At 35.5% G+C, this 13,794-nt stretch overlaps 1 non-coding gene across 1 annotated transcript; it reads left to right on the top strand.

The window, feature by feature from the left end:
* The first annotated feature begins 10,690 nt into the window (after positions 1-10,690).
* LOC141416229 (U6 spliceosomal RNA) lies at positions 10,691-10,798 on the top strand. Its single transcript, XR_012441031.1, has one exon. It is a non-coding gene; the product is annotated as a U6 spliceosomal RNA (small nuclear RNA).
* Positions 10,799-13,794: the final 2,996 nt, after the last annotated feature.

The following is a 13,794-nucleotide window of genomic DNA, read 5'->3' on the forward strand; positions in this document are numbered from 1 at the left end:
TATTTATTTATTGCCAATAAATAAATAATACATAGCTAAAATATTACTTTTTAAAAACTGGAAAAGATTAATTATAAAGAGGCATAAAGCACAAATCCAGAAATGCTGACAACTCTGACTGACTCCAGTGTGATTTTGAGAAAGAGAGATCAGAAAGAATATGGGAGATAAATGGTCATTGAAAGAGTAGTTTAAGAACCTTTCCTACAGCTGCAAAATGATCTGATTCTTCATATTGGAAATATAATCAAATGTTCAGCATAACAAATAATAATCTTATTGTTATCTTTTTAGATATATCCTGAGCAATTTTCCATAGTCTTAGAATAAAGAGTATGGAGTATAATAGGTAAATGCAAGAAGAAACTATATTATTTATAGACAGAATTAAAGAGTATTGAGGGTCTCAAGAGAAACATTCAATACTACATGATATTACAACACTATTTTTAAGGAATGTGATTTGGAAACTAAGATTATATAGACATTATATTTGTAAGGGAACAAGAAAAACACATAGTGTAGACAATTGTTATATCATGCTAAAGACAAAAAATAGTCTTTAATTCAAATTCCTGCTGATTCAGTATCGGAGATGGTGTTATATGGATGAAGGTTGTGTGTGTGTGGGTTTGGGGGTGGGGGGATAGAAGGGATGGAGTGGTCTGTGTGTGTGATGGTAGAAGTCAAAGTGAATATATACAAAGTTTATGGAAAATTATTTTTTAATTTATTGGACAATGGAGTGTACTTATGACACACATAAAATAAAGTGATTACATTGCAACTGATGGGATAATGAAATGAAATAAACCAAATAACACAAAATATCATTGGTATCCAAAACATGAAATGAAAAATATGCCAAGATTTTCATCTTTAGGTATATGCCAATGTGTGCCTGTATGCGTCAAGACACATCTAGGAAAATATTATGGCAGCACTATTCATGAAAGTCACAAAATGGAAACAACTCAAATGTCCATCTGCATTCATTAATTTAATTGAACATCCAATGCTTGAATAAAACTTGCATATTTATGCAGTAGAATATTATGCAATAATGAGAACATGGAGCATACTCACACATAACAATATGATTTAATATCACAATATTAAGTAGTGAGAAAGAAGCCAAATACAAAAGAATACATACTGTGTGCTAAGAGAGAGAATAATGAAGGGCATGAACCAGACCGGGGTACATTCTATGCACATATGGAAATAATGTCACAATGAAAACCCCTATACAACTATTATATGCTAATGAAAATGTAAAACAAATAAGAAAAGGAAAAGAACAGACAAAAATAACTTATAATAGTCCTATTTTCTCAGTCTCTGGGGCCCCAAAGAGTGACATCTTTTACTCCTTTCTTTCTTCACTTCCAAATCAGAATCACATATTCACAGTTTTACATTGAATCTGTGCAATAAAATATAGTTGTTGTCCTATTTCTCTCCTTTTACATCTTCTTTCCTATACTCTGAGCATTTTACTTTCTTGGTTGCTTCACTTTGGAGAAGAAAACATACTCAAGTCTTGCCATTCTATTTAAATGCAGATTGGCTCCTGCTTCCTCTATAAGTTTTTACCATCTTTGCATTTATTTTATTGCTAAGTTCCTCAAAAAAGTTATGAACTCAGCATATATGACTCAATAAAACTTTGTTGATAAAATGAATTGAATGCATGTCAGTGACGTCTCATTGTGTTGTCTCGCTTCTGTTGTTAACTTTTTCCAAAACAAAGTTCTCATGCCAACACATTCATAATACTATAATGTATGAATATAGTAAGATGTCACTCCAACTCTTCTATCATATTCATCCTGAGTTCCTTTCTTTGTCAACTATATCTTCATCATAATGAGCCTTTAAGCAAACCTGATTATACAAGGAATACGTATTAGAGATTTAGTTAAGGACACTCTAAAAGCCCAGACTTAATTCCACATATATTTATTGAGGGCTTTCAGTGTGCTAGGATAGGTTCTAGGTGTTTTGGGTTAATGAATGAATAAAGCACACTAGATCTCTGCTCTTTGAGAGTTTACATTCTTTTTTTTTTTAAATCCTTTTATTGTCGTACTGGAGGTACATAGTGACATTTACAAAAGTCTTAAAATGTATCATAGTTGAATTCATCTCTCCATAATTCACCTTTATCTCCCTTCCCCCCATTCCTGGAATAGTTTCAACAGGTCTTACTTTTTCATTTTCATACATGAGTACATAATATTTCTACCATATTCACCCTCCTTCATCCTTTCCTTATATCTTCTTCCCTCCTATTGGTACCAACCCACAGACAGGACCTGTTTTGCCTTCCTGTTTTCCTTTTTTGAAAAAAGTCATTTTTGTTTGTTTAAGATAGCTATACAGGGTGTTACATTCTCTTTTAATTTTGATCAATTAATTGTGATACTGGGGTTTGAATGCAGGGCCTTCTGCTTGCTAAGTATGCACTCTACCACTGAGCTAAACCTTTGTCCTTTTTGCTTTATTTTTTGTCTGGATTGGGTCTCACATTTGTGCCGAGTGGCTAGCTGGGATGGCGGGTGAATGCCACCTCATCCAGCTTATCAGTTGAGATAAGGGCTAATTTTTGTTAGTGCTAGCCTCTGATATCCACCTGTGGAGTAGCTGGGATTACAGATGTGAGACACCACAGTTGGCTTCAAGAGTTTACATTCTAATAGAGGAAGACCATGAACTTGTAAACAAGAGAACAAGTGAAATTATTTCAGAATATTTTAAGTGCTAAGAAAGTTAAGAAGCAGGATATGAGGTAGAAAGTAGCTTGACCCAGCTTTCAATGACGAGTTTAGAGAACACATCTTTGAGGAGTAGTGAGTCTGCTGCTAATCACAAGATGCTTTAAGATCTTTTGGCCTTTTCTAGTTTCTATTCAGTTTTAACCTGCCTGTAATTCTCTGCCTCCTATTTTAGATACTATTTCTGTGGATTTGGAATTGTTCTTGTATAAGTTCAATTAACCATGTAGAATAGCCTATTTAGTCTGAAACTCAATCCGAATTTCCAGCATTAAGCATTTGTCCAAATTTTCTTCTAGGAAAATTAGGATGGGGTGATTCATCCAGCTTTTATGAGGAAAGGGTGAAATATTTACTTTTATTTCTTAAAACCCTGTTCTCTAGTTCTTCCCCTCTAACTGTGCTCCCTATCAAATACCTATTAAATATTGGACAGTGTTTTTGCCTATTACACTGCTCTGTAATGGTAGCTTTTGAATTTATTTTCTCTTCTGCCTGTGGTCCCTCTTTCACATCAAATCTTGAAAATCATATTTAAATAATTTGCTTTCTTGATTTTAAATGTTTGAATACACATCAAATATTTTGATCCATTATTTATGATACAACAAGAACTATGTTGCCCTGGCATTCAAGACCCCTCATAATCTGTCAACATTCACCTTTTATAATTCCTTTCATATCTACCCTTTTTTCCTTTTCCTACCCATCTCCCTCTCTCCTTTCCTTTAGAAGCTACACTCTGCTATTCTCTCTCCATCTTAAAGTAATTTTTTATACTGCATATTACATTATATGAAAACTTCTCCATCATTTCTGCCTTGAACTAGTGAAAGTTTCTCTTTATCTGTGAAGCCTTCTGTTAATCTCCCAGGTCATGTGAGTAACTGTCTTTTCCTAGTTACACAAGTCATATTAACAATGTTAAATTTGCTTGAGTCCTTTAATCCTGGAAAATAGCTATGGTTAAAGAAACACATTTTCTGAGAAAGTTTTGTAAAATGAATCAGTCCTGATGGAAAGTCCTGATCCCATGTTTTGTGGATCAGCAGGATTAAAACTACAAAACACTGAATAAAGAAGCAGTTTTTCTGATATAATTTAGAAGAGAGCAGTATATCTGTTTTTTACTTCTGACAGACCACAGACCATTAAAATTCCCATTCATGGCCTCATAAAGAATTAAGTGAATTTTTCCCCAGTGATCTGTTAGAAATAAAATTCTTATTAACTTTATCAACCAATAGTTAAGTTTTTCCTTATTCAAGGCTTAAGAACTCTACCTGACCTTGCACCTGAACTAGCATGCACCCCCTTCTTGACCCCTCCTAAGAATCTGCTGGCCTCAGGAACGACATTCTTTAATTATTCTATGCTCCCCTAATTAAGACCTTTCTAGCCTTGGTTACTCTTCTCAATAAAAAAAGTAGATCCCTTCTTCCTGATGCTTGAGATGCTTATACTGTTCTCCCTGTTCCAGTAGTCCCTTTTTAATGATTGCCATAACCTTTTCAAATAGCCTGTCTACCTAAGACTGATTTGCTTTTATTTGATAATCAAAATTGGCCAAATTGTTTATTGTTTATAAATGTATGGTTTCTCTCTTGTCTCAGATTTGTAACTCGCTTTTGGAACAATGGTGATACCAAATTCATATTTAAGATTTTAGCATTTCATAAATTCTGTGTGTCTCTGAATGTTCCCAATGAGTACTTACAATTTATTTCTATTTTATTTTTGGATTTTGGTTGTACTTAGCTGTCTACCCTATTTTCCACCTTTTATTTCACTTCCTTATTTCCTTGAGGTCAGGATTTTTTTCTTCATGTTGCTTGCTCCAGAGGGAAGTGCGTAGAGAAGAGATGGCTTCTTCAAGGTTGGTAGTTTGCTGATTGTTAGCTACTCCTTAGGTTTGGCTACTTATGTGAGAGAGAGGCTTGAATTTATCTTCAGAGCAGTGCACCTCCCATTTCTCCTCCCTGTGAGGGGAAGTTTGTGTTGTTCTTGTTTATTTCCTCAGTTTTACACAAAGTGAATGAAATATATTGATGTTCAAGAAATGTGTGATGATTGAATTAGGAATTAGCACATCTGTTTGAGTGGTTTACTCAAGTATGGGTGATGATGCTAATAGATATTTCAGTGAATTGTCATGGGCAACAGAGGATGATAAGGCCTCTGACATCTTGTCTTACCAATAAGATTTATGTTCTGACAACAAGTGGAACCATACATATCTTCTAATGAGCAAGATTTTAATGTCAGTCAGAGATTGGCTTGAGTCTAGGATCCAAATGGTATTACTAAGGGAGATGAAAATCTCCCATTTGAAATTTACTTTTTAGGCATACTTTGAGTTGACTATTCAGAGAAACTTCAGACCTTTCAGATGCAGGAATGGCTCCAAAAAGCTGCACCTTTGTAAACAGAAAATTTTTACTTATATATATTATAGTCAGTGGACACAAATAGAGGTTTTTCTATCTAATACACTCTTTTTTATCTAGAAAAGATTTTTTCACAGAAGAAAGAGATTAGGGGTATGTCCCAGACAATAACTATCACTGGTGACTGCCATGTGAGAAACTGCCTCTGCATAACAAGTTATCCCTTGCTCACGGTGCAGGTCATCCCCTCGACCTTCCAGAGCCTCACCACTCACTTTCTCCCAGAAGTCCAACCCCCTATCATTTTGTTTATGGCTTCCATTCTCAGGCACTTTAATGAATTTGTATGATTATTTTCCCTGTTAGTGTGTCAACTAATTTCATATACTAAAATGATCAAAACTTCAGTGGGAAAAGAGTAACTTTAAAACTTCCTATTCTATCTATGTATCTATCTCTACCTAAGTCTTGGGTTTAAGAAGAGCAACCTAATCAATGAGAAGCAGCTATATGGTGGATGAATTTATAATTGGCAACAGTGTTATTGACCTCAGTAACAGCCATGAGGATAACATGATTTGATGTAGGCTCATCTCACCTAGTGTTTGGCCTAAAGTAGATCTTCAAATAATAATTTTTCTTCTATCCAGCACACATCTGACATGGCATATCCAAACTAAAACAAGAGGCACATGGGGAATCTTTCCAGCTGTAATAATCTCAGGGTTGAATTAGAACCTGTGATGCTGAGCACGATGTTCATGTTTATAGTCTCAGCTACTAGCAGGGCAGCTACTTGGGAGGATCAGATTGCTTATGTATTCAATTCTAATAAATCCTGATGCTTTATCAGTTGGTATATATTGTATATTCTATATCAAAATATACCACGATCCAACTATTAGTACCATGCAGAGCACTAGCCACCACCCTCACCCAAGCTCTCATAATCTTGTTCCTGGCCTGTGGCAATAGTTTCCTGTTCAATTCTTTGTTTTTCCATTCTGTTCAACCCTTGCTATTCTCTGTCTATTCATCATACAATAGCCAGAGTAATCATTTTAAATGGAAAGTTAGCATGTTATTGCTCTGTGAAGACATACCTCCAAGTGTTCCCAATTCACTCTTAGCTAAAGTGATAATCCTATAATCCTTACACTCTTAGCTAAAGTAACAATACTTGTTATAGATGGACCTGTGGCATCACAACTTGCTTCCTCAGTAACTTGATCACCAACATCCCTTTCTTATGCTTCAGGTCACAGTAGGTTCCTTGCTGTTCTCAATCACTCAAGGCATAATTCTATTTTGGGGGCCATTGTTATTGCTCCCCCTGTTTGAAAAACTCTTTTCAAAGGTATTCCTGTGGCTCACTCACTTACTTTCCTAAAATCTTAACTCATATATCTCCCCCACCTGAAAATTCACTCTACCCTGATGATGCAATACTCCATGCCCTACTATACCTACTGTCCTCTTCGTTTTGTTATATTTTATTCCTTAGAATAGGAAGGAATCAAGGGAGTATTATAGAAGCTATACCCAATTTTTCCTCCTAAGCTTTCTTTTGAGCTAGAATTCTTAGAGCTCTATTACCTTAAGTGATAGACCCTAGTATGTAGAGAAAATGGCAGAATCTCAATGATACTTGTCTCTTCTGGACAATTTGTTTTATACCTTAGAAAACATTGTTGGGGTGAGGGGATTCAGTGTGTTTTCATTACACTTTCAGGCTCACCTTAGCAAGCGGCACTGGACACTGTGTAAGGGTGAAATGGTTCCAAAGACTTTCTTTAAGATGAGGGGAGCTTCCCTTAAGTAAGCTAGTAGTCCTTTGATAGTTTTCAAGGGAATCTATGATGTAGAAATGATTTGAGAGCATTAGCTTGTACCCTAAAGGATACTGCTTTTGATTACTAAGCAAGATGGAAACAGGAAGCTATTATATTGACTAGATTAAAGAGCAACTTACAAATTAATTCATATATTTAGTTTTTTCCAAAGACTAAGTTCCTTGTGATTATGGAGCCTACTAAAATGATTCTACTGAGGATTAATGAAAACATTTTCTATGTTGCTCCAGAACATAATTTAGTATTTTTTTCTAGATGGTAGTTAACTTTAGAGCTAAGGAATGTGCTAGAGCCCTCTTCCCTTGGCCAGTGTGATTTTGAGGAAATCCTATGCAATCTCATAAGAAGTAAACTGTCAGTTAAAGGAAGGATCTGATGAATCACAGATAATATTCTCACTGAATACAATGTGTTCCTTTTATATTCTGATTGTCTAAGAATAATTCATAAAATTAGAGTGTGCATTTAAGATGTGTATATTGCCATTTTGCTCATAGTTTTTAGAGGTAGAAAGCAAGTTTTTAGAGCCTTTATATGCTTCAGATAAGGTGCTTAGGTTGTTTAATTAGGAATTACAGATGCCAGTGATAAATAGATGGAAGGGAAGGAAAAAATGGAGCAAAAACGTCTCCAGGTTAAGAATCTATGTCCAGGACTTGAATTTTGTATGTAGATTATTTGCCCATACTTTTGAACACTGGAAAATTTTTGTGTTAGTCAGCTTCTTAGTCATTATGACAAAATACCTGATATAAACAACTTAAACTAATAATGATCATTTTGGCTCATGGTTAGAGAAGTTTTGGTCCATGGTGAGTTTTCACCTTGGTTTGTGCCTAAGACAAGGCAGAACATCATGGCCACAAAAGTTGTGAAACTGAGGATACAAATTATGCATCTTCACAAAATCAAATATATTGTGATGGGACAGAAATAGTATAACAACTACAGGGATTCTGATTCTAAAAGGGGGAAAATGGAAGATTAAAAAAAGCACTTGTCCATGACAGCCTTGAAATACAGCTGGAAAAACTATGGTTCAACTTCCTTGATTGAATTTAAAGATCTGAGCTTAATATTTGATGTGTCATAGTTCTATTTCCTGATCCTTATTTCTGCCTGGAGCCCTATTTTCTTTTTCATTAAATGTATGAAATATTTACAGGTGAGCAGTTTTATTTGGTGGTTCCTGGCAGTATATATTTGTGTGTGTGTGTGTGTGTGTGTGTGTGTGTGTGTGTGTGTATGTGTAGGAGCCTTACTTTATTTTGTACTCTCTGTATCTCTTGCAGTTCAAAGTAGCAGTATTTCTGCTGAACTAATTTTCTCAAGAACTTGTGGGTCTTCTATGTATTTCACTGGGTTCTTAGTCTACCAGACAGAAATCACATCTATAGATTTTTTTTTACACACTGTTCTTGTGCTGAGTTTGGTAAGGGACAAAGCTCTCAACTTTTCTAGAGGACTTTTGCTTTGACTGATATCATGAGGAAAACTCTTATTTTCCTGAAAAAGTCCCTTGTGTGTCTGATTTTTCTGACCTTTTCCTAATTCTGAAGGTTTAGCAGAAAATTGTACAGTCATAGAAACCAGAGATTCATGACTGAATCTTTAAAGTCTAATGTGTTTTATCTTTTGGAAAGGCTAAGAAATTCAATATTTCATTAGTTTTTTTTTTTTTTTTTTTTGGTGGCACTGGGGTTTGAACTCAAGGCCTCATGCTTGCTAAGCAGGCACTCTTACCGCTTGAGCCACTCTGCCAACCCCTATTTGTGATGGGCTTTTTCAAAATAGGATCTTGCAAACTATTTGCCAAGGGTTGTCTTTGAACCACAATTCTCTTGATCTCTGCCTCCTGAGTAGCTAGGATTACAGGTGTGAGCTACTAGCGCACAACTTCTGGCTTCTTTTCGTTTAATGATTCTTCCTTCAATTTATCTTTCTCCTCTAACATTTTATTATACTCATCAAGAATCTAGAGGAACTTCCAACACAGTCTAGACGTCTTCTTAGCTATATACCCAGTTTTATCACTTAAAAGTTCTACTATGTACATAACTCCGGGACATAATTTTTATTTGCTTTCTGACACAAGAAAAAGGATCTTTCTCCTGTCTCTAACATGTTCCTCACTTTCTTCTAAGCCATCACTGTGGCATACTTAGAGGCCAGATTTCTAATAATTGTCTATTCAAGGTGACTTAAACTTTCTCTATGATGTTCCTCAAGATTGTTCTAACCTCTATTCATTTGACTGGTTCTAAAGATATTCCCATGTTTTTAAGGTATTTGTTGTAGCAGCACCCAATTTCTCAGTGCCAAAAATGAGTGTTATTTTTATATTCTGTTGTACAAGTTACCCCAAATTTAGTTTCGGAAACAATACACATATTATAGTTTCTTTTAGGAGTCTAGGCACTGCTTAACTGACTCCATTGCCTAGGGCCTCACTAGGGCACAATCCAGGTATTATTCTCAATTAGAATTGTGCCTTGAGAAATACTTCATCCAGGCTTATACATGTTGGCAGAATTCAGTTATTTATGGTTTTATGGCAGAGGTTCCCATGTTCTTCCTGTTTGCTATCAGTGGCTGCTCTCAGCTTCTAGAATCTCTAACCATAGTTCCTCATTACATACCCCTCTTCCTAGACCCTCTCACAACATAGCATCTCACTTTCCTAGCTACCAAGTGAGAAGAGTATTAGTTCTAAGGAGTGGTCCAGATCTGCTTTAAATGGATTCAGCTTGGTTTAGTCAGCTTCACTCAGGATAATCTTCCTTTTGGTTCACTCAAAATCAGTTGATTGAGTATCTCAATCATATTTGAATCCTTCTGCCTTTGGATATTCTATTGGCTAGAAGAAAGAGGAGGGCATTACATAAGATACAAATCCTGGGGCCTACTTTTCATTAGCATGCCAGTTAGTACTCATCCAAGTGTTTGAGATACATAGGGGCTCAATAAATACTAAGCACTTCAATCTTTGAGTGTTTTGCAAGTCCTTATCAGAACCACAGTCTCAGTTCCTAGTGGGTTGTGGGACTCAGTGAGATAAATTCTATTCAAAGGGAAGAAGACTTAAAGGAGGTTGGCAATGTCAAGCCAAGGGACAATCTAATTCTCTGAGAAATAAAATTAATTCTAACAATTTGTTAAAATTTAGATAAAGTATTGGAGATATTGAAAATCTAAACCAAATAACTTATAAGAAAAAAGGATTGAATTGGATTCTACAAAATTTTTCAGTACGACAGGTCATGATACCGAATGAAAAAACAGAATCTTAGACCTAGGTAGTGAATCTGAAAACAGTTTAGTATGGCTGTTCTTTGAAGATACATATAAACTATGCTACATCTGACATCACACCCAATCTCATGTTTAGTTGTCAGAATGACCCAATTTCATGTTTAGTGTCAGGAATTGCAGCTGAACTACCAGGAAATGGAATTCATTTGGTTCCTCCATTTCTTTCTAGGTGTTGGAGGCGGCATTGTTGAGATGATTACTGGTTAATATTGACTAGGAACCAAAGCAACCAAGAAGCTGGTGAATGTTAAAGGAAAAATAATTGGAAAAAAGATAAGGGATGATCATATTGGGTGGACAAGGTCAAGGGCCAGATGTTGTAATAGAATTGGGAATGTAAACACAGGAAAAGAAATGTTCCGTGCTCGCTTTGGCAGCATATATACTAAAATTGGAAAGATGCAGAGAAGATTAGCATGGCCCCTGCACAAGAAATGTTCCTAAAATAGAAGTTCTTTCTCTAATTTGTATAGATTATCAATTCATTTCATAGATTAAAATGATCAAATTTTCAACGAAGATTGAAAGTGGAATGGCAAACAAACCTACATAGAGAATTTGAACACAGTGTTTTGTACTACTACATATCAGATTATGTTGAAAACATAGACACTTACCTTGGGAAATAAGGAATGACCAAAACAGGGGTTCTGGATTAAGGCCATGCATTTTTCCTTTCTCTGTAACTTGAAACTACATGCCAACACTACAGTCAGGGACACTGATTCTATAGGTTAATTTTCAGAGGTAGCACTCCATCTCTCCTGATACCTCTGCCATGAGTTAATGATAAATATTAACTATAGAAATTATGTATGTATTTCAAACACTTGGATTGGTATTAATAGCTATTTCAGTAAATTTACATAAGCAACAAAGAGGATTTAAGGCCATTAAAATAGGGTCTTAGCACTAAGACTCATTTTGGGCCGTAGATACTTTCCAATGAGCAATAGTTTGAATGTCAGAGATAAGTTTGAGTCAAGGATCCACAGTTACTCACTTCAAGTATAATTCTTTCACATTTTTTGAGTTGGTATTTCAGAGACACTGAAGACCTCTAGGAAAGAGGAAAGGCTCTGAAAAACTGTTCTTTTGTAAAAATAAATTTATGTCTATCTATATCAGTAAAGAGTGAATGCAGGTAGAGCTTTCTATTTGATATTGCTCTTTCTACATAGGAACAATTTTTTCATGGGAAGAGATTGGGTCTGTGATGTTTAATCTTCATTGAATTGAGAAGCTCTTAAGAGATTAATAAAACACACCTCTGGGTGTGTCTGTGAGTGGATTTCCAAAGAGGATTAATTAAGGAGGATGATCCACTGTGAATGTGGAATGCACCAACCCATAGGCTGTGGACTAGATGGAATCAAGGAGAAAAAGGAGAAATCTAATAAACATAGTCATTCTCTCTCTTTGTTTCCTGGATATCATTATGTGAGCAAATCTGCTCTACCACACTATCCCCCACAATGATGGACTGAAACTGCTGAAATAGTTATTTATGTCAATTATTGTACCACACTGACAAAAAAGGCTTAGTAACATAGGGTCTGACACCAGGCCCATGCAGAGGTTATCATAGATAACCTGGGAAACTTTTCTGCATAACAAGAGAACCCTTGCTCACTGTATACCTCTGCTCTCAATTTCCCAGACTCTCTGGCACTCTTTTTCCACTGGAAATCCCTATGTGTATTTCTTTGTTTAGCACTATATAAAGTTCAGCCATCTTGCCCCTCTGAGTCTCAAAGTTTGTGGATGGCTTTTCTGCTTAAGCACCATAACAAATTTGTGTAACTTTTTCCCTACTGGTGTAAAGAATCATAGTTCATTTCATAGACTAATATAATCAAACCTTCAGAGGGAAAAAGTATAACTTTAAGACTTTCCTAAACTATCTACTTGATAGCATCTACATACCAATTCTTAGGTATGAAAAAGACAACTTAACCATTGAGAAGCAGATAAATGGTGAATAAGTTTGTTTTGGGCAATAGTATTATCTACATCAATAACCATCATGAGGATAAAATGAATGATGTGTGGTAATCTCACCTAAAGTAGATGTGTGAATATGAGTTCAATAGTCATCAGGGAGGAGTTCTCAATCCATGATATTCTAAGTGTTGAATTTAAACATCTGAGACTTTATAATTACCACCACCTTACAGTTCTTGGGGGCTCAGAGAATGACATTATTCCTAATGTGGCACTTTTTTCTGTTATGTTGAGCAATTTGTTGTAAAGGGAGCAGCTCTCCTTAGAATTCCCCTTATCTGCATTTAAGCCGGACTGTGGTAGGGAGCATAATTACCTTCAATCCCTACCCTAAAATTCCATTATGTAGCTCAGAAAACTGAAGTATGAAACTATACTCGGATGGGCTCCCTTACAAAATTCAAATTCCAAAAAGACTGTACCTAATAATTCATCTTATGAACACTCAAAATTATCAACATTCCTCATCCTCTCCACTCTGTATAAAAATGTAGATGTAATTTTGTGAATAATGTTAAACCAGTGGGTAATTATATATTTCTGTTATTTTTCACCATTCTTTGTTTTTTCCCATTTTGCACATTAATAAATCTATATGCCTTTTCTTCTGTTTTCTAGCAAACCTCCAGCAGGTAGAGGAAGATTTTCATTTTTTGTCCTTAAATAGTTTGTGGGAGAATTTTTTTTGGCTTCTGTACTCAGCCTTGTATTAGTGCCTATGTGTTTTCTACTTCAATGTAATGAATCCACAGGTAATAGTCTGTGACTGGTCCATCTGAGATTTTGTCACAATGAGAGCACAATACCTGTGCATGGTGGTATCTCAGGAAATGTTGAATAAGTTAATGAGGCAGGAAAAGCATTTCTGATTGCCTTATAGATCCCTCCTGTAACTCAGGGTCATCCACAATATTGATCACAGACTTTCAGTTTCATATATCAGTCTCAGCCTAACTGGAAGACATACTTATTTTTGATAATCATGATATGAATATTTGTTGATTAATGAATTTAAGATGTTTGATTTCTAGGTGTTTCCAACTGGTGTAAGCCAATTCCAACTTCCTGAAAAATGATTAAGGCCTTACCATTATTATTTATATGTCGGTGATGTTATCTATTACAGAGCTTATGGAAATATATGTCTAGTTATGTCAATTATAGAGCTAGTGATAAAAGAAATACCTGAAAGTAAGTGAAGCTAAAGGGTTTATTTAGGTTTTCTATCAATTTCATCGATCAAATGATATTATTCCAGTGACACACCTGAAGTAGGGGCTCAAATAATTAATTCCATTCATCTCTTCCTTCCACTCAAAAAAGCAGCCCATCTACTATTAACTCCATTTCAATCCTATGTAGGATTATTGAATCTGATTAACAAAGCAGAGATGGAACTGAAACCAGTTTGCACCACCAAACTAAGGGGGGAACTCCTGTTGTTCTCTAGACAGATGGTAC

The sequence above is a fragment of the Castor canadensis genome, chromosome 1 (genome assembly GCF_047511655.1).
Source record: "Castor canadensis chromosome 1, mCasCan1.hap1v2, whole genome shotgun sequence".
NCBI lineage: Eukaryota > Metazoa > Chordata > Mammalia > Rodentia > Castoridae > Castor > Castor canadensis.